Consider the following 23547-nt stretch of genomic DNA (forward strand, 5'->3'; position numbering starts at 1 on the left):
GAGGCCCTGCTTCAAGGGCGTGGTCAAGCATTGCTCATTTGTGGGAAGTAGAAAGCAATTTTTTTTTTCTTCTGCACTTCCACATAGCCTTTGCTTGTTTTGTTTTGTTTGTTCTTTTCCCTTTCCCCCTCCCTTTTCCCCTTTTCCATTTTTCCCTTTAGTTAAATTGTTTAACTAATAATAATCTTTCCTTAATATTTTTTTTCCTTTAATTAAATTATCCTTATCTCAACCCATGAGTTGTTTTTTTTCCTTTACTTCTTCCCCTCGTCATCTAAGGAGGGGGAGTGACAGAGCTGTTGTGGTGTTCAGCTGCCTAGCACGGTAAAACCACCACACATGGGCAGCAGCTCCTGCCAGATGACCTGCTCCTATGTGGGCTCCTCTCCACTGGCTACAGGTCCAGCACAGGGCCTGCTCCTGCAGGGGGCTCTCCGTAGGAAGCAGCCTTCTCCAGGCCACATCCAGCTCCTCCATGGCCTGTGGTGTGGAAATCTGCTCCACCATGGTACACCATGGGCTGCAGGGGGACAGGCTGCTCCACCATGGGCCTCTCTGCAGGCTGCAGGGAAATTTCAGCTCCAGCAGCTGGAGGACCTTCTCCTCCTTCTTCACTGACCTTGGTGCCTGCATGGCTGTTTCCCAGTCTTCTCTCTCCCAGCCACTATTACACAGCAGTTTTTTTTGTTTGTTTGTTTGTTTGTCTGTTTTCCCTTTCTTAAGTCTGGTTTCCCAGAGGCACAACCACCGTAGCTCATTGGCTCAGCTCTGGGCAGCAGCGGATCCTTTTTTGAGGTGGTTGGAGACGGCTCTTATCTGACATGGAACAGCTTCTGGGCTCTTCTTATAGAGGCCACCCCTGCAGTCCCTTGCCACCATGCCCTTGTCACATAAACCCAGTACAGGAAGTGTGAGAGAGACAGTTATCTTTCAGAGTTTACGTTCAAATAAACCCAAAATTATTAGAGCAGATAGGTGAAATATGGCTTCAGGAATGTCTGCTTGGTTACTGTATCGCATCCAAGATGATTGACCAGAAATGCAACCACTTACTATGTTAAAATAACATATGATAAAATCTGTAGAGGCAATTGGAATTCAGAAGTTAAAAAAAAAACATGGATTTTGTGGACTGTTATCTTCAAAAGCTGTCCTCCCAGCAAACCAGGAAACAGGGGTTGTGTTTTTTGTTGGTGCTTTGTTGTTGGCAGTGGCATTTATTTTTCTTCTTTCCTTTTTTTTTTTTTTCTCTGTATAGACATTCACTTGTATGTGAAGATAGTTTGATAGTTTGAAGCATTTTGTGTGTGTGTTTTTACGTGTCTACTATTTAATTATTTTTTTAGCTTGAATGTAGCAATTTATGGAACTTACTACAAATTCAAAGATATTTCATCATGTTTTTCATAAATGTATATAAATATTTCAAGTGGAGCCCAAATTGACCTGGAATGTATTCATTCTAGAGAAGCAAAATAAAAGTCAAATTGTATAAACTATATGAGTATGTGCTAGGTTAAAACTGGCCAACAGTTAGTTTGTTTACTCACTCTCCCATGGAACATGGAGAAAAAAAAATAAAAAAAATAGAAGAAGGGCAGGAAAACTCATTCATTGAGATAAAGATGGTTTAATAGGTGAAACAAAAGCTGTGCAAGCAAAGAAAATAAGGTAACAAATTCATTGACTACTTCCTATCAGCAGTCGGATGTCCATCCATATCCTGGAAAGCAGATCAATAATAGAAAAACAAATATTATTATTAATGCCTCTTCTTTTGCCTGAGCTTTTGTTGCTGAGCACAGTCTGTTCATATAGTATTGTACATCCTATACACTATGGAATATAACCTGGGTCAATTTGGGCTGTCACTACTGTGTCCCCTCCCAGTTTCTGGTCTACACCCAGCTTAATCACTAATAAGGTGGAGGAACCAGAGTGAGGGGAAAAAACAAACAAACAAACAAAAAAAAAAAAAAAAAAACAGAGAAAACCTTGATGCTGTGCAAGCACTGCTCAGTAACAGGCAAAACATTGGTGTGTTATTGATACTGTTTAGTCACAAATATAAAACACAGCACCTTACAGACTTCTATGAAGAAAATTAACCCTATTCCAGCCAGACTCGGTACAGAGTATTTATCATTTCTTATTTTACTTATACAGAGTAAACTTCAAAAGCAGCTAATAATGAGTCTATCAACATTACTTATAATAACACATGAGGTTATCAGAGGTTATTGCTATTGAATTGTGCAAACACATAATGAGTAAGAGTACACAACAGTATGTCTATAGAATAACAGACCAATTTGTCTAACAAGATGACACAAAGCCAGTAATTCATATTTCCAGTGTCTTTTCAGTATACTATTAACTATTCATGACCACAATTATATAGTAAAGAATACCAGGTTCAAGCAACGTGAAGAATGAGTTTTTCTGTGCTGTTCACTGATTGTCTTCTGGATTAATAAAACATATAACAGAATTCCTGAAACAAACAAACAAACAAAAATGAATGAACAAACAAACAAACAAAAAATAGTAGCCTTGTTGAGAATGTTACATTTCCATGGCCAGATAAATATGAATTTCCTAATAACGGTTTAAAGCAAATCTCAGAATAGTAAAATCAGGGAATATTTCTGTGAAGCTGAGACAAGCACTTTGGATAAACTAAAGGAACACACAGTGTAAAAGGTTGGGAGAGGAGGCAGTGTAATAAATGTACATTTATCATAATCCATAAATAAAAGGATTTTGGACAACACAGCCTCTTGTGGTGAAAATGGTCTTAATCATTTGTAACGTTTGGAGATGTTGTAAGTGTCTTTTATTGCTTTGCATGGAAGTTCTTTAATAGTTTGAAATCACCAGAACAGGTTCTAAGTGACCCTAATAACACAGGGTTACTTCAGTTTAAAACAAGAATTGCAATTCAAGCCACCAAGAGAATGGGAGTTCTACTCTAAGAAAGAAACATATGAAAGAACTCTGAATGAGATCATGCTTATTAAGTTAGAGGTCAACATCACAGTGAGTCTAGAAACTGATATCGTATCTGACTTATAATTTTGGAAAATGTTGGAGTATAAGGGAGATGTTGACTTTTTAACCTTACCAAAGGAAGTGCCAGAACAGTGATGAGAACATAGATTACCTAATTTAAAACATTCTGCTCTAGCCATTAAACTGTTTTAAGAGCATTATTTCAACTAATGGAAAACCATTAACTTTTCAGCATGTCATTTAATATTAGAAGAGCTGATCACTACAGAACTATTGAATTCCTACAGCACATTTTTTATGGCTCTTAATTAGGGATATGTCCTCAAATAGTCATAAAACCTATGTCTCTCCTGCTTTAAGTTCCTTGGGTCACAGACTCTTAAAATGCTAACATATCTCTGCTACTTGATATTGCCTTCTGACTCCAAGTGAAATTTTCCTCTCAAGTGACCGTATTGTCTTTTTTTGTTCTGTATTAAGGGGAATTGTGTTACTTTACACTTTATCATCGCAAATACATTGACCTTCATGATGCTAAAGTTCATAGAGTTTCCAATGATCAAATATACTAGTATACAAAGTGCACTTCCAAATAAATAACTGAATGGCAGTATGTAGATTATTATTAATAATAATTAAGTACAATACTCCTTCTGTTTAAATGAAATAACTGCACATATTTTCACTTTCAGTAAACACACTTTTCAAGTATTACCTTTTGAACTGATCAGTTGGAACTGATGATCCTTGTGGGTGCCTTCCAACTCAGATTATTCTATGACTCCATGATTCCATGATCTATGGACTCAAAATTGTCACCATCCAATTCTTCAGTATCTAAAGATCTATATCTAAAGATTTTTAGAACTGAGCTCAGAATCCTGAAATTACAACAGTTTTAATGAATTAATAATAATAATAATAATAATAAATACTTCAAAATAACACTGTGTGCTTTTGATTTCTCAGTCTCTTTATCCAGATTTTAAGTGAACAGTACCCATATTCCACTCCCTTCAGGTTGTTGGTGACAATAAGTCATTTTAGAAAAAGTGTAATTTAAATTTCAGAAACGAACAAACAAACAAAAACACCCTTTGAGTCAATTTCTAGTTAACAAACCCATCACCGAACCCTAGGGAACAATATTTCCTTTTGAAGGAAGTTTTGACAAATTTGACAATTCTATTTCACAGTATCACAGTATTAAGAGTTGGAAAGGAACTACTAAGACATATAGTCTAACCTCCCTACCAAAGCAGGGTCAGCTACAGCAGGTTACCCAGGACTGTATCTAGTTGGGTTTTGAATATTTCCACAAATGGAGACTCCACAACGTCTGAACAATGTCTTCCACTGTTTGATCACTCTTACAGTACTCTTGCTCTTACTCAGATGGAATTTCATATTCTTTAATTTGTGTCCATTGCCTCTTTTCCTGTCAGTGGATACTACTGAGAAGAATCTGGCTCCTTCATCTTCACTATCTCCCATCAGATATTTATATATTGATGACATCCCCCTGAGCCTTCTCTGCTCTTGACTGAACAGTTCAAGCTCTCTTTTTCTTCATAAGAAAGGTGCTCCAATCCTTTCATCATCTTCACAGCCCTTAGATGGACTCACTCTAATAAATTCACATCTCTGTTGTACTGAGGAGCCCAGAACTCAATGAAGCACTGCAGATGTGACTTCAACAATGTTCATCCCTCTTTAACTGATGTCAGTGTTCTTCCTAACAAAGTCAAGGAGGCTGTTGGTTTTCTTTGCCATGAGGGGCTCCTCAGTGGCTTATGGTCAGCTTGTCCACTAAGATTCTAAGACAGAGTCATAAAACCTGACCAATTAACATTAACAAAGACAATAAACAGAAACAAGCCTGGTCAGTCATTTATTTATATAGAATTTAATTTATAAAAGAAAAAAAAAAAAAGAGATAGAGACTTGTTTTAGCAAGTAATTTGTCAATAATTTATCCAAATTTCTAGCTGAGCAAGGTAGGTATTTTTTTCTTTTTGAAAATAAATAAGAGAAAATAAATAATAAATAATAAAATACGGTATGTTCCTATAAGTCCTAGGGCTCTTTATTTGTCAATATTCTTATCCCAGTATTAAATATATATTAAAAATAAATATAATAAATATATATAATAAATATAAATATATATTACAAATAAATGTTTTCATCCAGATGCTTATTCCAGTCACTGATTTGACTTTTTTTAATATACAACTGTCACTAAAGCTCCTGCAGTTTATATTGTCAAATATCTTATTAGTAGGTTTTCAGCAATGTTTAACTGTGCAATCAGAAACAGAATACAAGACCTATTTCTTGTTAGTTTTCATTCATATATCTATCTGTGAGAAAGTCAAACATTTCATATAAGTCTAACCACACATCTCTGGTCACATGATTCTAATGAAGGAACCACTAAGCTCATTAAGATTTTATTTATTTATTTATTTAAATTAACTTTTATTAAGATTAAAACCATCCTTTAATGTAAGAATTATTTCAGGGAGTGATCATTATTGTTGAAGTTAATGTTTGATCATCAAAACTTTTATTTCATATTATTATCATTTTTTTTTCTCTTTCATACGTTTAGATTTCCACTGTTTTCATAGGTACTTTTGGGACATGATTCAATCTGACATGGATAGGCATGAGATGAATCACTGAAGGGAGTCTGGGCTACCTCAAGTTTATATATCCCTGTAAACAGCTATATTTGGTTAAATAAATCTCATCCATATGGCATGCTTAGTTTTGTTTCATTTTCCATTGGGACCACTTTAGATTACAGTAGCTGTTTAAACAGTTAAGATGCATTGGCTTAATGGGCACTTCAGGGAAAACACTGGAAGTAGATAAATGCGTTAGTATGTATCTAAACACAAGGAAGGCCTAAACTAGGGAGCAGAGTAAACAGAGAGAGGGAGAGGGGAAGCAAAAATAAATAAAGGAGAGAATGTTAGCAAGAAAATCAAAATGTGCAGCATTTTGTCTATAGTTCATTGTCACATACTCTTTCTCGAGGGAGTAGCAGATATTGATTTGGGAAAAGAACAAAACACTGTCATATTGAACATTCTATATGTTTTCAGATCTCTTGGACTGAATAATAGGGCCAGGCCTGTATAATGCTATCTTGTATTTTAAAACAGATGACTTAAAATAGTGAGAAAACCTCTTTTGGGACAGGGCAACCCTAGAACCTGCATGCTACAGATGTCATTATAACCCTGTGATTATGCTATTATTAAAAGCTATTAATCTAATCACTAGAATTCAGGGGAGAAAACATGAATTTATAGAGAGAATGTGGTGACAAATATATTAACTTCTCCATAGACTGAAAGTTTGATATGAAATCACTTCAGATTTCTGTCTGTCTACATTTTAACGGTGCTGAGAATATTTTCAGGGAATAGCAAAAATTCATCAATCCTGAATGACACCAACTGACTCAATAATGCAAACTGCCATAGGATCTTCTCTCTAAGCATGCTGATAGCCTGCAATTCCATTTTAGGTTTACTTACATTCCCTGGATCCAGAAATTACTTAACTATTTTGTCCCAGTCTGCACTTTGCTTCCTATTCCATCTTGACAGTACTGGATGTACTCAGCTTCTCAAGAAGCGTGTCTAATCCAACTTCCAACATATAAATTGTCTTTCTCATGAGACTTAAAGTAAAAAAAAATACAAACAAGCAAGAAAAAAAAAACACAGGGATTTATATCTGTAGCTATAAAACAAACAAAATCATAAATGGCAGAATCTATTTCTAAGCAAAGGAGATGAGAAACATTTCTTACGTGCACTGGAAGAAGATTTGAACAAATACTGATAGAACTATGTGTTGAGGACAATTCTGGCTTCGATATGTATTTTTATTATACCTCATAGTCTTACTGGATATCTTTACTTATTTCTCTTGTCATTTGACCAATATGGAATAACACTGAGAAACATACCAATACTAGGAAAGACAATGACCGCTTTGTGGGACTATGTAAGGCAAATTATTTACTTCTAATATTAGTAATTACTTCTAATATTAGACATACAACAGTAATCCCAATCTAATTGAATCATCATAGGCTTTCTTTATGCTCTGGAATGAGAAACATGCACTTCTGGAAATTGATTCTGTTAAGAGGAGTTAAGAGTGGGACTGTCTCTTCTAGCATCCTGAGCCCAGGACTGTTCCTACCTGACTGCTAGAGCCCAGTGCCTGATGCCTTGAGGTCTCTGATCATGTTGAGAGATGCAGCTGCCACTTTCCCATTTGCAGGTTCAACCAGTAGTGATGCTGGGGACCTATCCCAGAGACACTCAGACACACAGGACACTGCCACAAACTGCCACAGACCAGGTGCTGCCTTCAGCAGCACCCCCAACAGGCCTCACACAACATCATGAACATCCCAGTCCCAGGCTGGCACAGACAACAGCTCTGTGGTGCAGGTATGCACACACCCCTCCAGGCTCACCAGTACATACACACTTGTGGTTGCACTCAGTACTGGCACAGCCCCTGTGCCCTCCTGGAAACCCTGCCTGCAGCCTAGCCCATCTCACCCATCCCACAGGTCTCCTTCCTGCTCGCTTCTCCAGTGTGGGGTTTGCCAGCAAATGTGCACACACACACCCTATGCACACCCAGTCTGGGGCAGACACAGATGCTTCCCCTAGCAGCCAGCACCAAGCATATGGGCTGTAACCCATGGCCATGCTACGGCTGCTGGCATGGAGCCTTCACTCACCTCACTCAGCCCCAACCTCAAGCAGCTGGTTTGGATGCACATCCTGCTCCTGCTCCCCAGGGTCTGAAGGCTGAAGATTCCACACCTTCTCTAGTAGCTGACTCTGAGATCTCACTGGCTTCAGTAGATGGCACCAGGGGCACCTACACCTCTGGCCTGACTCCAGGAACAGGCACCAATTTCCCTTCAAACACACAGAGGTTTCATCAGTACCTGACACTTAGTTGCTGCAGCACACATACACTTGTAATAGAGCAAGAAAATGCAGAGAGATTAATAAGAAGATATAAGAAGATAGGACAGACTGTGGTGATCTGGTGCAGGGTGTAAGAATCAAAGACAAGCAGTCTGACCAGACCTTTTTTTTTTACATGCAACTGGCCCTCTTATACCCACTTCTGTCTATTCACACCACCAGCACCTTGTTGCTCCTAGTTTCCCTTTCTCCTGTACATTGTCTCATCAGTTAGCACGGTCTCACCAGCCCCTACTACGTCCTGGACCCCTAGGTTTGCATTCTTAGCAGTTGGAAAGTCCTGGTTTGCTTGCATGTACTTGGGAGTCCCTCAATTGGTATGACTGACCAGGTTTGTTTCTGCTTTTTGTCTCTGTTAATGTTAATTGGTCAGGTTTTATGACTCTTATGTGTTTGTCCCCCTCCCTTTCCTTTTTCTCCCAGCTGAAAAAAATAAACATTTTCACACTGCACATATGGCACCAACTAATGCCACTGACCAAGCTTATTCTTATAATTTGTCAATCACATTTGTCTTTGCATGTTCTGGTTTACGTCTCCTTTGACTGGGTACCCTTAAAGAAAACAGCTCCTTCCACACACCCTTACAGATTCATTTAATATAAGGCATTTTTCATAGGATATGATAAACTGCTCAGAGGGCTCTCTCACATAATATCTGAGTGCTCCAAAACCAGTAATGGACATGGAATGTGCTGCAAATTATTCACAAGTGGTAGAAGCAATTATATAAGGAATAACACTACTCTGCTACAGAACTGTCCTGGTGTTAAATACTTAAACAAAAGAGGCAGCTGAAGCACTGGAACCCTATGTGATTTTCTCACTCCCCACCTTTGTTTTGAACTGTTCCAAATAGAACTCTCTAGGACAAATTTGTGTCCAAATTTACTAAGGGGTTACTTCTAAATAGTGTGAATATATGCCAGTCTGTGCTACTTAGACTTGGAGACAGGATTTGGTTTCTGTCTCTCTGTCATTTAGTGCCAGAGATGTAAATACCATGTCCACGTAAATAGTGCTCTTTGCTGGACTGAAACTATTTGTAGGAGGTGAAAAGTCAGGTGCAGAGAAGGTCAGTACAGTTGCCTAGTTAAAAAGATAATCATAGAATCATTAAAAGGCTATATTTTACATTATTTATAAAAGTTAAGATGCAGCAAATAAATCAAAACTGTAGGATTTTAAAAGAAATGAAGCTATGACAGGTAAGATGATTAAGTGATTTGTGGACCATTGGGTATCAATTTTATGTGAAAAAACAAAATTGAGATTTGTCTTGCAGTTTTTACATGGTTAGTGTTTATGGCTATTATAATAAACTGTTTTTATAAACAAAGAGTCACTTTTTGGAAATAATTAATATGAGCTGTTTTAGAAAACCTTCAGTGTAGGATAAATTTGTGCCTATAATTAGGGAATGTTTATTTTTCTTCCTTGACTATAAAGGGACATTAAGATGATTGGTTTAGCTGTAAACCAATGAGTATCCTGCTAGGATATTAATGTACCAAAAAAAAAAAAAAAAAAAAAACAAGGAAAACACATAAGGGAGTGCTTATAGAGCTTTTATATTTTTATGAAAGCTTGTTCTTCATTTAGCTGTCTATCACCTCTGCAATATCATAAACATTTATAGTATGTCTATGAGCCACAGTATGTTTGTTTTGTTATTTCATCCTCTTGACTATTTTAACTGTCTTTCCATTTTCCCTAAGTCTTTTGTTTTCTTCTGGAAAAGAATGTAATGGTTTTGGCTGGGATAAACTTAATTTTCTTCTTAATAGCTGGTATGGTGCTGTGTTTTCCATTTAGGATTAAAATAATGTTGATAATACACTGATGTTGTATTTGTGCAGAGCAGTGCTTACACTAAGTCAAGGACTTTACATCTCTTTACATCTCATACTACCTTGCCAGTGAGGAGGCTGGGGGTGTGCAAGAATCTGGGAGGGGACACAGTCAGGACAGCTGACCTAAAAGTGACCAAAAGGATATTATGTACCATATGACATCATGAGGACCAATAAAACTGAGGGAGTAGGCAGGGGGAAGGGACAGCTGCTGTTTAGGCATTGGTCAGTGAACAATTGCACTGTGCATAACTTATTTTGTGAATTCTATTATTATTATTATTGTTATTATTGTCATTATTTGTTATTTTTATCGTTGTTATTATTTGCTGTCCTATTAGACTATTCTTACTCAACAAATGAGTGTTACTCTTTTTCTGATTCTCTCCCCCATCCCACTGTGTGGGGAAGGAGTGAACAAATGGTTGTGTTGTGCTTAGCCGCTTGTTGGGTTAAACCATAATGATAAGTTCAGAAGTGTGTATAATACTAAAAGTGTTAGGTGCACACCAGGCTTTATATAAGGCAAATTTACTCTGTCTTGTTCTTAATACGTGATATAAATACATATATCTAACTTAAGATCTTGTGTTTTTTAAGGATCTTTGTAAACCATTGAAGAGTGAGTAGCTCATCTGAATGTCTGCTCATAATAGATTAAATGAAGAGTTGAAGATAAACAATATCAATGATCCTTTATTCCTTTAAAGAGAAATATGAGTAGGTTATTGAAAAGCAATACAGCATACTTATCAAGGATTATCCCAGATATAAAATTATATTTAAATTAAATGCTCAAGGACTATTTAAGGCATCAGAAAAAAAAAATGTATATATGTGTGTAGAGGAAAAGGATCCTAAAACTAACAACAACAGAAAAAGTAAACAAGAAGAAATCCATCAAAATCAGATTAAACAAAACCACTACCAACAACAACAAAAAAAAAGCCATCCAGTACTGGTGAGGTTAAACCTGGAATACTGGGTCCAGTTCTGGCAAAGTTTCCAGAGAGGTTGTACAATCTCCATTCTTGGAGGTCTTCAAAAGCCATCTGCACATGGTTCTAGGCAAGTGGGTCTAGATATCCTTGCTTGAGCAAGGGTGTGGGACTAGATGACCTCCAGAAGTTACTTCTAATCTCAGCCATTCTATAGTTATGTAAATATTGCATTAATAATTCACAAGAAATATTGTTTCATTTTGTCTTATTGAAAAAAAAATACACTTTTACAGTTGACTATTTGTCCTTCACAGAATATTCTTTCATGATTATAAATGATACCTTTCAATAAAATAAAATAACCATTTCAAACTTTTTTTTTTTTTTCCCCTAAAAACAGTGTTAAAGTATTTGCTCAAATATGCATTAAAGTATTTGCTTAAATGTGTATTCTGATAGTCACAGTATGCGGAACTATTTGTATACTTAAGTGCAAGGTCTATGATACATAACAACAGTGTTTGTCAAGTTTTAGGAGAAGCAAATGAGTTTTAGCTAAACAATTGTATTATTTGTGCTTATTTATTATTAGAGTGCACACCGTTGTAATGAAATCCATATGCAATGTGTGGTTTACTTTAAAAAGCAAGCAAACAAATAAACTTTCTTTGATAGAAAAGAAAATGAACTGAAACTTAGAAAATGTTTTCTGTGTTCATTGCATGTAAGTTACAAATGAAACACTTTCTCGTTGTTTCTTGACTACAGTATGGTCATTAAAACACCAGAACATGTTGCGTTCTGAACAACGGAGTTCACAGCGTTTAAAACTATATTTTCAGAAGTGTAGGGAAGATTAAATAAATGAATTTATTCTTTAAAATTTCCATATAATACCATATACAATTATTAAGATAAAAGAGATTTCACATGAATATCATGTTTTCTGTGAGTGGACATTGATAGCTTTTCAGTGAAGGAACTGTGGTTCCTATGTATTCCATAGATTTTTTGACACTTGTTGTGGTTTAACCCGGCTGGCAGCTAAGCAACACGCAGCTGTCCGCTCACCCTCTCCCCTCCCTCTCTGGGATGGGGGAGAGAAACGGGAAAGTGAAGCCGCTGAGTTGAGATAAAGACAGTTTATTAAGACAGGAATATAATAATAACAATAATAATAATAGTGATAATGATAATAGTATTAATAATAATAATGTGTAAGAAACAAGTGATGCACAATGCAATTGCTCACCACCCGCTGACCGATGCCCAGCCTATCCCCGAGCAGCCGGCGTCCCCCCCCAGCTAGCCACCCCTGTATATTGTTTAGCATGACGTCAGATGGTGTGGAATACCCCTTTGGCCAGTTTGGGTCAGCTGTCCTGGGTCTGTCCCCTCCCAGCTCCTGCTGCACCCCTAGCCTGCTCGCTAGCAGGACAGAGCGAGAAGCCGAAAAGTCCTTGGCCTGGTGTAAACACTGCTCTGCAACAATTAAAACATCAGCATGTTATCAGCGCTCTTCTCATCCTAATCCAAAACATAGCACCCTACCAGCTACTAGGAGGAAAATTAACTCTGTCCTAACTGGAACCAGGACAACACTTAACAAGGATGTTTAAGTTACATGAAGATTTGTATTAAATTCTCCCTTTTGTTAATGGTCCAATAAAGAACATTCCAAAGGGTAAATAAAGTAACTGAGTATCCCAGTAGTTCACTGGAAATGCCTGTCTTTTGTCCAGTGAATAAAGAGAGATTCTGTGACCTGGGGTCCTGTGAACAAATAAACATCAGATTTAGGGCAGATTTTTCTTAAAACTATTAGCAGATTTATCTATCTATCTATCTATCTATCTATCTATCTATCTATCTATCTATCTATCTATTTATTTTAATTACTCTACCCCAAAACAGGGAGTAAGCTTACAGTTAAATTGAATGGATGGTCAGGTGTCAAATTCAAGATTTTATAGATGTACCCAGGAACTGCATCTATTCTAATAAATGAAACAAAACCATTCATGGCTTACTTTGTGCACTTGATGAGAAATAAAATGGCATAGCTTGTGCTTATACTTCTGAATGTTCTTCTCTATAATACAAATATGTGATTAACAGACAAGGAATGTTATATAAGTACTTTTGTAGTTGTTGTTGGTTGGTTGCTTGCTTGCTTTGGTTCATTGTTTTTTGTTGTTTTGGTGGTTTTGTTGTTGTTGTTGTGTTTTGTTTGTTTGTTTGTTTTCATTTCTGGAACAGGAAAAGCCAAGGCAAATGGTACACAGATTAAAGTGCCATGAAGATTGCTTATTTCTGCTTCCAAATGGATACTTTATTAGTGGAGATTATTGTCAAACAATAGTTTTACTTTTGATTTCCATGTGTGTGAGCAGAAGGAAAACAGAATAAATGAGTAAGGAACTCTATACAGCTGCACCTGAAGATTCTTTTTTGTTGCAATTTATTTTCAGTTGCATTTTCAAAATACTTTGAAGATCCCTTTGTGTATATATATATATATATATATATATATTTTTTTTCCACAAGAAGTTCTTAGGGGATTCAGACCTTCTGCTCTCAAATTTTCTAAAATTAATTTCAATTTAGTGTAGTGCAGTTATGTCAGATCATTTCTACACACCATATTGAAACTATTTGAATCAAATTGTGTTTTACAACATTGGAAAATTATTCATGATACTGTTAAGAAAAGAGGCCCTTGCTCATCTGTGCTGTAATTTAGGTTCTTTATTCTTCCATGCCTGATAATGAAAAACTTGTATTTTATTCAATAATCCTTTAAAGAAAAGATGAATTCCAGTGTCAGTAAATTATAATTTCAATAAATCATGCGAAGACTTATGCATATTACCAGTTCCTGAACTCTAGAATGTTCCCAGAAAGGATCTCACACTATTTAGTTTACACAGTTATAGAACATTTCCTTGTTATTAGCAATTGAGGCCTTCAATATTGCTATTAAAAATAAATAAATAAATAATAAATAAGTAAATAAATTCCCTTTGTCTCTCAAAAATTGAATGATATAGCATAATATAAACATTTGAAGAAACGCATTACCTTCATTCAATTTTAGACAGGCTTTATTTCTGAGTCAAAGAATTATTTTCAATACTTGGAAATTAAATGGTGTGTAAGAAGAATTTTAAAAGTAAATGCAACTTAGGTGCTTAAATATCTTTCCAAGACCATTGCCAGAGTGGAATATAGGTACCTGAATCTCATTCTAAAGTGCTGTCAAAGTAAGGTTGGTTTGATACCTAGAAGTGAGATCTAGAAAAAAGTGCATTGTATATAGCTATCATACTTCATTGATCAATCTGCAGAATGCATAAAAATCTGTTTCATCACATGTAGATTTTGGTAGTCACAGGTAGATATGGAGAAGATTTTGCAGTAATTTTTTCACTGATATATTGAAAATATACTCCTGTTTATGAATTACCTATTGACTCTTGTCTATTTCTCCTGTGGAAATATTAAACAAAAGAAGAGGAAGACAGAACAGACAGGACATAGAAAACAGTAAAACACTCATAACATTATAAAGCATTATAGACACACCGGAGGATCATTTCAGGTACAGAAATAAAGTGGAAAGTAAATGACTATTGTAAATCCTTGTGTTATTGGTGGTTACTCTTTTGGGAACTATTATAAATCCAGAGTTACTGGGTGCAAATACATATATATATATATATATATATTATTTTCACTTTCTGTTCCTTTACTTAAACATTTCTTATCTTGTCTTTACAATTTTTTCACTGAAGTTTTATCTATTGGAACTATTGCATTGCTGAAATATTACAGTCCCTGAAGTAGTAGCTGCTTCGTCTATTTTAATGTTGTTTTTTTTTTATTATCTTTGTTCCACAGCCCTTTATGTTGCTCAGTGAATCCCCACTCTCTGTGATGTGAGGGCATTATGCTTCTCTAATGTTACCCTAGGCATTGTTCTCTCTGGAATTATAATTGTGGAAAAAAAAAATGTCATATAAAATCATGTATCACTTTGTTATGTTAGATTTAAGTGAAGTCAATGGTGCTTAAAGCGGTCATTGTTATTGATGAAGTAATGGCAGTGATACTGTATATGCACTTTTAGTTCATATGTATCTATAGTTATATATAGTTTCCTTTCATAACGAGGGTTTCCTGTTATGAATTGTTTGAAAAAAGCAGGAGCAATAATCTTTGAGTCCAGATTTCAGATTTCTAAACATATTGCCAATTTCAATTTTGCTTCTGTTTTATATCAAGACATGATTTTAGCCTGCAGTTCCCAGGCTATTTTCTATTCTATTACCTATACATCTGAGATGCTTAAGGATATTTGGGATGACAGGGCTGGCAGAAATAACCTAGAACTTCTGGAAGTTGTGCTCTTTTTGAATGACAGACACAAAATAAACATTTTCCTTATGGGTATCTCAGATACTTAGTAGGTGCTTGTGCATTGAACTTCAAATGCTCTCTGAAGGGAATACACATTGAACAATTTTCTCCAAATTCAGAATACTAAAGTTAAGATTTTTATCTTTTTTTTTTTTTAATCACAATAATTTCATAATTTCACATGTAAGATATTGAACTAGAAATCAGAAGAACATCAGTGAGATATGTAGGCCCTGTTCATGAAAAAGCAGAACTGAAAGTTATCATCAGAAGTATCTGGAAAGCAGAACAAAGGTTTCTTGCAAATTCTTAAAGCAGAATTGCAACAAAGTTAAAAGATGTCTTTTACTGTATGGTTCTTTCTGTTGGCAACAGCAATGTTTTAGAGGTTATAGTGAAAAATGGCCTCACACTTTTTCAATAAATAAATAAATAAATAAATAAAAATTTTATAAGAATACTAAAAGAATAAATAAAGTTAATAATGAAACATGATTATGAAGGGTAAACGGGGGAATAGTATTACAGATGACAACTTCTACATTAGTCCTACAACTTGACCTAAGTCCCTGCACCTAAGTCATCAAGATATATTTCAGTAGTGGCTAATAATATAAAATTGTACCTTTCTTATTTCTCATGTTTGCTTCAGAATTGAGTTTATTGCTTGTATTTCAAGTAGTTCATCAAAGACTTAAAAAAATAAATAAATTAGTTTATTATTTCATTTCAGAACACTATATAATTTTGCTATGAGTTGACATTGCATTTCTCTGTCAAGTGAAAAAATAAATCAAGTTAAAGAAAAGATATAATTTTATTATTTGGCCGTGTATTTCTCTTTTCTCTGTTGCATATTGGTACAGACTGCTTCTGCTAGCATAATTCTTTATTTTCTTTCTGCCTTCAAAAAAAAACCTTTTACAAACAAAGCAGGAATGCTTTGGGTTTTATTTCTCTTAAATATTTAGAAAGGTGTTTGTTTTTACATGTATAACTGCTACATCAAAGAAATGTACAGAATAGTTACATATTAGAGATTTTTGTGTAGGTCCACAGATCAACTAAACAAATAAAATTAAATAGGAAACTCTTCAGAAATATTCCTTATACTTGTAAATTATCAATATCCTTCAATACAGCTGGTATTCACTTTCCCTTATTTAGTTACATTTAATTAAATACAGAAGATTTAGCTAGTTATTTAAGGATCGTTTCAATTGTACACAGGAAACAAACAGCATATCCAGGGACTTTTGTAGAGAAGTAGGATATCTCAGCCTTGCAGATGAAACAATCAAATATATGACAGAACTTATGGGAAACTTGTGCCCATCTGCAGTAAAGTTAAAGTCAATGGTGTAGGATAAAGACTCTGAAGGATTAACAAATATATTTGTATATACTTAAATATATATAAATATACTTTAATGTATATAAGTTTATGCATTAAGAACACATATTAAGTATAAATATTTAAGTATATATACTTATATATCTTAAATATACATAAATTAATATATATAACTGATTTGAGCTCCAAGGAAAGCTAGTCATACACTAACACTTAAGTCTTAGTTATACTTTATGCAACTGAAAGCATCCTTTCTGAATTTAACCTGCTATTTCAGTAAGTATGAGTCTCCCATAGATCATGTTTCAAGCATGTCCAGTTTAGATATGTTAAAAATACCCTAAGATATCTTAAATAACACTAAAGAGCTTATGTTTAGTCACCAGAGTCTCCCTAACAGATACCTCCAGAAGGTATTTTATATAAATATTGAGTATGAGCAACTCTTTTTTTCTGAAGTTTCCTGTATTCACTTAGAAAATCTACCTTGGTTGATTGGCTTAGATTTAGACATCTATGCACCACTAAAGATGTTGTGTAATGTCAAAAGACTGCCTTGAATTGAAAAGACAATATTGTCATTAAACTAAAGTATTTCTGCTGAAGTTAAAATAATTTGATACTTTCAGGACAGGAAATCCATAGCTCAATATTCACGCATAAATAAAAATACATGGTCTTATCAAATCCTGGTTTAATCATTAAGTCATTTTTCAGTAAATTCTCTGTCCTCATTTAGTAATTTATAAAGTACAACATTATACTACTAAGCCTGGGCTTCAGCAGAATAATATCAGATCTTGACATTTCATTGTGAGCACTCATCAACCTTTCAACCTCTGACATTTCAGTTCTATATATGCAGCCAAAGCAGGGAGATGTGACAACTACTCTTCAACCAGAAAACAGTTTCTATTAGCTTGCTTTAAAACCAAATATTAAATTATTAAAGATAATATTTAAAAAGTATAAGGAACAACAGTGTTCAATTGTTTTGGAAGTGTTGTTATTTAACCTGGCAGACAGCTAAACACCACACAGGTATTCATTCACTCATTTTTATAATACCTACATAAACAGAGTAGAATGCAAGTAGACTACTTCTTTTACTACTACCTTTACTACTACTTTTAGACTACTAAAATTTATAAATGAGTATATCTAGGGAGGTGAAACGCACGAGGTTCAGTTCAACAAGTCCAAGTGCAAGGTGCTGCACCTGGGCAATCCCAGAAAGGACTACAGAGCGGGAGAAGACCTCATTGAGAGCAGCACTGCAGGGAAGAACTTGGGAGTTCTGGTGGACAAAAGGCTCAACATGAGCCAGCAGTGTGTGCTTGCAGCCCAGAAGGTCAACTGCATCCTGGGCTGCATCAAAACAGGAGTAGCCAGAAGGTCAGGGGAGGTGATTGTCCCCCTCTACTCTGCCCTCATGAGGCCCCACTTGGAGTACTGCATCCAGGTCTGGAGCCCCCAGCACAAAAAGTATGTGGAACTGCTAAAGAGGTCCAGAGGCAGGCCACAAAGATGATGAGAGGGCTGGAGCATCTCTCCTATGAAGAAAGGCTGAGAGGGCTGGAGATATTCAGCCTGGAGAAGAGAAGGCTCTGGGGAGACCTCATTGTGACCTTTCAATACTTAAACAGGTCTCATAAAAAAGATGGGGAAGGACTCTTTACTTGGATAGATAATGATAGGACAAGGGGAAATGGTCTTAAAATAAAAGAGGATAGATTTAGACAAGATATTAGGAGGAAATTTTTCACTGTAAAGGTAGTGAGGCGCTGGAATATGTTGCCCAGAGAAGTTGTGGATACCCTGTCCCTGGAGGTGTTCAAGGCCAGGCTGGATGGGGCTTTGGCCCACCTGACCAAGTGGGTGGCATCCCCACCCATGTCAGGGGGGTTTGGAGTTGGATGATCTTCAAGGTCTCTTCCAACACAAGCCATTCTATGATTCTATGGTAGGTATAAGATAAAGAATTTTTGTGTGTGTGTGTCTCCTCAGACAGCGGATCTATTCACTACAGTAAAACGCCTGTAAATCTTGAATCTAAAATGATATATTTTTCACAAATTATTTATTTGATGAATTATTTTATGTGAAAGATGGGTATTTTTATTAATAATTATTATTTTTCAGCATTTAAATAACAGTATTCTTTGCTATTTGCAAGTCTTCTCCTTCTATCTACAACAAGTAAGAAAAAAAAAATATCTAGGGAATATTTACAAATCTACATTTAGCCTGAAAATTTATTCACAGTACAATGGATTTATGCATATGTAATTCCACTGAACTCAATAGACCCACTTAAGCTGTCAAAGAGGATACGTATATGTATATAGCGACTCATAGATTTAAGTGAGACTTCTCATATACTAAATCTCACTCCATAACATATAAACTTATAAACTTATATCCTTAGAATGAATGAATTCATCGTCCCACATATGTATATTAACAAATCCTTTCACTGATTGCAAATATTTTAGTTTAATCATTTACATTATTTGATCATAATATTTACTTAATTAAACATTTCCTGCATAAAATCAGGAAAAATGCTGTATGGCTAACACTATCTAATAGAAAAATAGCTCATAGATTTCTTTTTTTTATAATTGTTATATATTATAAAATCATTATTATATTATGTTATATACTATTATAATCAATCTTTTCCTCTAAGTAGCCTTTGCTATTACTATTACTATTACTATTACTATTACTATTACTATTACTATTACTATTACTATTACTATTACTATTACTATTACTATTAATTACTATTACTATTACTATTACTATTAAACTTTAATCCTTTTTTTTCTTTTGTGACAGAAGTCCCTAATATCAATGTATGAAGGTCTCTGAAATGCACAAAATATTTTATGGCAAAGTTTTCTAAAAGGTGTAAAAGATATCACTAACTTGGAATAGTGTATTATTTTCTTCATTAAGATGATTGATGTGCCATGTGAAATCCTTGTTAATTTTAACAACTTGGGTGACCTTCATAAGTTAACATATTTCAGTTAGATGAACCCATGCTGAATCATTTCTGTCTCTGTCTGAATTTGTCTGTTGCTTGCTAAGGTCTTTATAATTTTTTTTTTTTCTGAATTTTGGTATCTGTACAAAAAACAATTTTATTTATTTTATTTATTTTATGTTTTTATTTTATTTGATTTTATTTAGTTATTTATTTTATTTATTTTATTTTATTTTATTTTATTTAGTTTTATTTTATTTTACTTTACTTTTTGCATCCTTGGCTGTCAAAATCTCTGTATGTAGATGTATTTTTTTAAATGTAAGTGTTAGATTAACGCAAAGTAGTCAGTTCAAACACCCTTCTATTTTCAAATAGATTTAAAAGGCTTATTTTATGCTGCATTTTGAGTTCTAATATAATTCATAAGGCATTTGGACATGTGTATCTATATATATATATGTAAATTAACAACCATCAGAAAAAAAAAAAAAGAAAAAAAAAGAAGGATCTGCAGTGACTTTTTTTTTTTCTTTTCATTATATTGAATTTCACAAAGTTCTAAATTTATTGTGCTTCACAAATACCGCTACCTTTCTGACTGCAAAGTCAAGCTAACTTGGACAAACATCTGAAAGAGAGATTAACCATCTGAAAGAGAGATTAACCAGAAAGTGTCCCAGCCAGATATTGAGCTGAAACTAGTGTTCATCCTTGTCTGAAGACAGAGATAAATCAAATCAGTAAGTGAGCTTTATGAAGCAGATATCAAAGAACCATGTGTCATCAAGACACTTTTTCAGAGTACTATATATATTTCCATTCTGATAGGTTTGCCTATGCACAGTTTTGCCACACTAAAATGGCCTAATCAAAAGGAACTGAATATATATATATATTTATAAAAATATAAAAACATATACATGCATGAAAAAAATCACTTGAAATCTTTCTTTTGATGTGCATATTTCGGACATGCATAATATTTTGTTCATCTGTAGAGTTTATTTTTAATAATGGACTTATGTGAGTGACTGAATTGATATGATATTAATGAAAGAAGATGTAGCTCAAATGTGTTACAGTTGGAAGACAGAAAAAGCTATTATATTAGACCATAAATAAAATTACGAAGCAAAACCAGGAAGATGATCTAATAAAAGTTAGAGAATTATAAGAACCTTAGAAACTAAGGAACAGATCTCACAAGCACCAGCAGACTATTTCCTAAGACTATATTCTGGGATCTTATTACTTCAAACAATACAAATTTCCAGGACAGAACATATTCAAACTGATTAAGTATTTTAAAGAAATTACCCAGTTGTCACTAATTAATAATTCCAATACATCAATTCATAATTATTATTAGTTTAATTAATACTATTGCAAAATAAAATATTCCACTGCAAATGTGTAATAGCTTTAAATTAAAAATTGGTAACTTTAATTAAGTAGATACTAATCAGAGAATTTTAGGTGATATGGAGGGTGCTGAGTATGCACAATATATTTGGAGGATTTAGTGTGGTACGTCTTTATTTAAATAATAGCAATCAATATGAAAATTGAGCATATGTAACAGAATTAGAAAGGAAAAATAAAAGAAAAAATATAGTACCAACATAATATTAAAAATTCAAGCAACTATCACTGTTCCAGACATTGAAATTATGTCACCCTATCAGTGAATATTCATCACAGTACAAAAAAAGGTATAGGTAATTGAATAAATCCAGTGACCACTGGACTGATACCAATGAAGAAATCATTTAAGATTTTTTTTTTTTTGCATTTGTTTTCTTGATTAAAGTTGGTATAACAAAGCATTCACACAGTAGAAAAACATGATTTGTTGTTTCTTCTAAAACAAATATCCTTATTTCTGAGTTAGCATGTAGACTGACTTGCCTTTTGTCCCTCTGTAAATAGCCCACTCAAGGATAAATAGGTGTCATCAGTGTGAACAGGGTAGGCTATCAAATCTGTAAACATAACACTGAATACATTAGGGATACAAAATGGAATTCCTGACAGGCATTACTTGTACTAAGCTACCTTCACCAGCTCAACAATATTTTTTATTTCATGTTGGAAAGCAAAATAGTGAATTATAATTCATCTAGTTAGATAGACATCCTACTGTGAGTTCCGGTTGCCTTACAGAGATTACTCTCAGACTCAAAATGAAATCCTGAACAGATGCAGCTAATCATGGCTTAGCCACATATTGTTCTCTAAGCAAAACTAGTTACTCTTTGCTGATTGTAAACATAGCCAAATGGATTGAAAAACAACAAAATTACAAAACACTATAACAAAATTATATGTATTCGTTTTTGTTGTTGTTTTTGTTGTTTGTTTTAAACAACAAACAACAAAAAAGAAAGTATTTTTATACTATTGTAGTTTTTTTTTTTTTAATACAATAAAATAAAAAATCCATTTAAATGGGGTCTGCTTAACTTGGAAAACCTGTATGCTGCAATGCACTCTGGATATATGTACATTCAACAGTTCAGAAAAAAAAAAAAAAAGTTACTTCAGTTGAATTACAGTTAAAATTTATTTAATTAAATTGAAAAAAAATAAAAAGAACTAGTAAGGTTTACAGGTATTACATTATTATAGAACTTTGGAACTACAGTTACAGAATTATACTTTTCTGAGCACAAAAATACTGTATTTTAGAAAAATGATCTCATTTCATTTGATTTCTGGGAACCATTTTTAAAACTACAGATTTGAATTGTTAGAGTTGATTATATATATGGTTTCCTCTGTAAATTTCATATCATCATGAACAATGATAACATTATACTCCTTATCTTGACAATACCTAATGAGCCATTACAGCTGGACTACTTCCTGATTATTTCCTATTATTTGCATTTGATTTTTAAAATTAATGAACACGGAACTCTATTAATACTGTTATAAGTGTTTTATTTTCAAGTTTATAGATGCCCATATTTATGTTGAAATGACACTATATGCCATTTCTTTGGAAAATTTGTAGACATATCTACTTAAGAGCCTTCAAAAATTGAGGTTTAAAAAGATGGGAATATGAGACATCAAGTTTAACTCCAGACTTAAGCACATTTAAGACATTTATGTGACCATATTTTAATGTCTAAACCCAAGGTTATCAGAACTTAAATTTTAAGCAACCTTCCCTGAATTCAGCTCTGACCTACTTTGAGTTGGAACTTGGACTTCCAATTCTTTTCTAATTTGAATGATTTTAGTGAAGGGATATCAAAGGCTTCATTTAGGTGCCTAAGCAAGGACATCTAAAAATGAGATATTATAGCATCTTCTGACTTTTGTGATTTGTCTTTATTTTCTCTAGAAACAAAAATTTCAGCTTCAGATCTACTGATTATGCCAGATATAATACTGCTTGTGAAGAGTATGCAAGAAAATTAACTCTTTCATAAGAAAAACAAAAGTATAATCTGGCATGAAATATAGGTTTAAGTTTCTGTAATTATTCACTAGAAATACTAACTTTCTCTGTGAACAGTTCTAGTAATTTAGTGTTGGTCTTTGTATCTTGATTTTGAGATTGTATTTTGGTAAGTATATGGACATTATTAACATCTTACAACAAGTGGAAAATGTGAAGTACCACATAAATCTGTCATTTGCTACTGCAGTGTATTTCTGAAAGACCTGATATGTAGATTTTCTCTTGTGAAAAATGACAATTGACAGAAACAATTCTACTTGTCTGAAGATACCACAAGTATCTTCAATTGAAGATACTTGAAAAAGTTAGTATTGTCAATAGTGTAAGTGACATAAAATATTAGCAGCAAAATAAAGCAAACAAAAATTATGACTAAACAATCAAAAGTGGCAGGAGTCATGACTTAAATATTTTACTCAATATAAGCATTGCTGACCATTCAGTGTATTTCCCTATTTTTTT

At 34.1% G+C, this 23547-nt stretch overlaps 1 long non-coding RNA gene across 1 annotated transcript; it reads right to left on the reverse strand.

Annotated features, from left to right (window-relative positions):
* Window positions 1–1450: 1450 nt before the first annotated feature.
* Window positions 1451–10267, reverse strand: LOC125180751 (uncharacterized). The gene is made up of 4 exons (XR_007159608.2): window positions 9961–10267; window positions 3728–3893; window positions 2412–2494; window positions 1451–1723 (listed from the first exon to the last, which is right to left on the reverse strand). It is a non-coding gene; the product is annotated as an uncharacterized lncRNA (long non-coding RNA).
* Between the last annotated feature and the right edge of the window lie 13280 nt (window positions 10268–23547).

This window comes from Anser cygnoides, chromosome 1 (genome assembly GCF_040182565.1).
Source record: "Anser cygnoides isolate HZ-2024a breed goose chromosome 1, Taihu_goose_T2T_genome, whole genome shotgun sequence".
Lineage (NCBI taxonomy): Eukaryota > Metazoa > Chordata > Aves > Anseriformes > Anatidae > Anser > Anser cygnoides.